The sequence below is a fragment of the Brienomyrus brachyistius genome, chromosome 17 (genome assembly GCF_023856365.1).
Source record: "Brienomyrus brachyistius isolate T26 chromosome 17, BBRACH_0.4, whole genome shotgun sequence".
Lineage (NCBI taxonomy): Eukaryota > Metazoa > Chordata > Actinopteri > Osteoglossiformes > Mormyridae > Brienomyrus > Brienomyrus brachyistius.
Genome location: NC_064549.1, coordinates 23,336,533 through 23,339,183, shown reverse-complemented (window position 1 = coordinate 23,339,183; position 2,651 = coordinate 23,336,533).

The following is a 2,651-nucleotide window of genomic DNA, read 5'->3' as shown; positions in this document are numbered from 1 at the left end:
TCTGAGTCCCCTTCGGGACCCCCCCCCCCCCCCCCCCCACACACACACACACTATTTGTTGGCCCTGCAGTTCAAATCTGTAGCCCTCATGACCAAACCCCCCCCGCCACTAGTGACAGTGTCATACCCACAGGTAGCTGTGGCTCAGCTGGCCATGTCCACAGGTACCTGTGGCTCAGTTGGCCACGCCCACAGGTACCTGTGGCTCAGTTGGCCACGCCCACAGGTACCTGTGGCTCAGTTGGCCACACCCACAGGTAGCTGTGGCTCAGATGGCCACCCCACAGGTACCTGTGGCTCAGTTGGCCATGCCCCTTTAGCACAATGACATCTCTTCCCATTCCTCCACTTAAAAAAAGTCTTGCTGTCCAATTCATTCATTAAATCACAAGGCCAGCATTTATGAGTGTCTCTCCATTAAAATCACTCGGGCTGACTGGCTGGATGGATCAGGGCCGCCGCCCACATCCCCTCATGCTCCTATGCAGCTGTGAGCAAACCATGGTAGCTGTAGCCTGCAGTGTTTTGGGACAGGATGACAGGTTTTATATAGAGAAGTGAGAAGATACTGCTAGAAGGAAAACTGATGCTAGGCAAGATAAGGTGAGGGGCACAGGACGGACCCCCCCCCCCCCCCCCCCTAGAAAGTGGTCCCAGCAACGAGATGCCTTCCTGTCAGGATGGTGCCACGGTAATGCTGTCATCCGGGGCGACTTGCACTTCTGAACTTCTGTACACACTCCTGTTAGTTATGCACATTTAACCACCTTAAGTTTTCTGTGGACTGCTTTAAATCCAGCGCATGCAGAGTGAAATATCCTGTAAATAGCCCCCCTGTTGTAATCATTGTGTCCAGTCTGCTGGGACAGCAATTTATGTGCATATTATATGCCTTTCTCTCCAGCCACATCCAAAGTGGAGTTCCCCACGTCTTCTCACAAGCCATAAGCATTCAACAGAAGGTATTACACACAAACCTTACCACATGCAGTGAGAGAGCGCTGTGAAAAGGCAGCGTCAATTACTGCGTGTGCGTGCGTGTGCGCGTCTCTACCAGGCCACGCGAACAGCTCGGATACTTACAATTGTGAAAAGACTCCATCTAGTGGTTGGATCGGGAATTATCGCTCGTGTCTCGCTGCTGCTGTCCTTGTCAGAGTAATAAGTGTCGTGGTATTGCAAAATGTGCACTGTACGTTCATTAAATGTCAATTTCACTTAATGGTATAAAGGCCTGAGGGAGGCTGAGGACAAAACCAATATAAGAAAATTATTTCCCCCTCTAATAAAACAGAATGTATTTAATATTGAATGGGTAAAATGATTTAGATGTAATTTTCTAATATATATTCGGTTATTGCAAGGTATTGACTCTTCTGGTAACACTGATCATTTCTAGAGCTATTGATTTGCTTGGGTAAATATGACGAGATGAAAGTGAGAGTTTCCCTTTAGTGATCCTTATTTAAACGCCAGTTAGACGGAGATTTGCATGCGTATGCCTGAATATTTCGACATCTGTTGGAGGCTTGTGAATTACAATGCGGTTCTATTGCTGCCGTGGTAATACTAGGGCCTATAAAACCAATTTGCAAAAATTCAAAACATCATTTTTCTACGCTGCTAACTAATATTTTCACCGAGGAGAAAAAATCTGTAAATAGCCGACTTCTTACGAAATGTAATTTTTATTTATTATTACGCGTTTAAGTTAACATTAAGAAGATTGTATTGTAATGTGCTTTTACCAGGGAAACATGCTACTAATTTAACTTAAAAGGAAAAAAACCCAGGGAAGATTTCTTCGTGATGGTAACGGTATTTACGTCCTAATCGTTCACCTGATCCAACTGTTTATTATTTTTCACCATTACATTTATCACGCTTCCAAGGAGGCATCGTTTTGTGTTGAACTTCTTCCTGAATCAGCAGGGACGGTAATCCCGAGCCAGCCCCTTCACAATCCGCGGTGAACTTCCTCCGAAATCCAAGTGGCCAAGACACATTGTCAAAGGAAATGCGGAAAATAGCAAGCAGTCTTATTTAAACTTCTGTAGCACGGTGGTTAAATTTCATATGTGTATAAACATTTGTAAATATTCGGCATACAAAAATACTGACATATAAATATATGTAAACAGCATGCAGATTGTACACATGTAGACAAACATATAGAGATTGTTCTATAAGAAGTTATGAAAAAGGTTACTGTAAATATTGAATTCTGTACAAAAATAATGGAATCATTTATGCAATAAAATCCTTTTGTAATGCTATTTCTGCATTATGCGTTCTCGACTGAACATTATCCCGGACTCTGCTACCTGGAGAAGAGTGACGCTTTATCTGAGTCTGCAGCTTGTGAGCATTTGTTGATTGCTGCTCCCCCGAACAAGTGAACAGCTCAAGTGATGGACTCCCGGCTGATCCTGATTGGCCTGATTGCTGTTACAGCTCAAACCGGATTAGCTGGCAGGTGAGAGGGGGCGGCACCTGTGGCAGAGGCTGAGGGTGCGCACATTGGCTACAGGCATTTGCTTTGCTGCGGTTCCTTTTGTTTGGTGCTTGTTGTTCTTCTGGTTTAACTCCTCATTTCGTGTGTTTAGTTAAATGGTCCTGAAAGGCATGTTATACTAGTCACTGATTTGGTC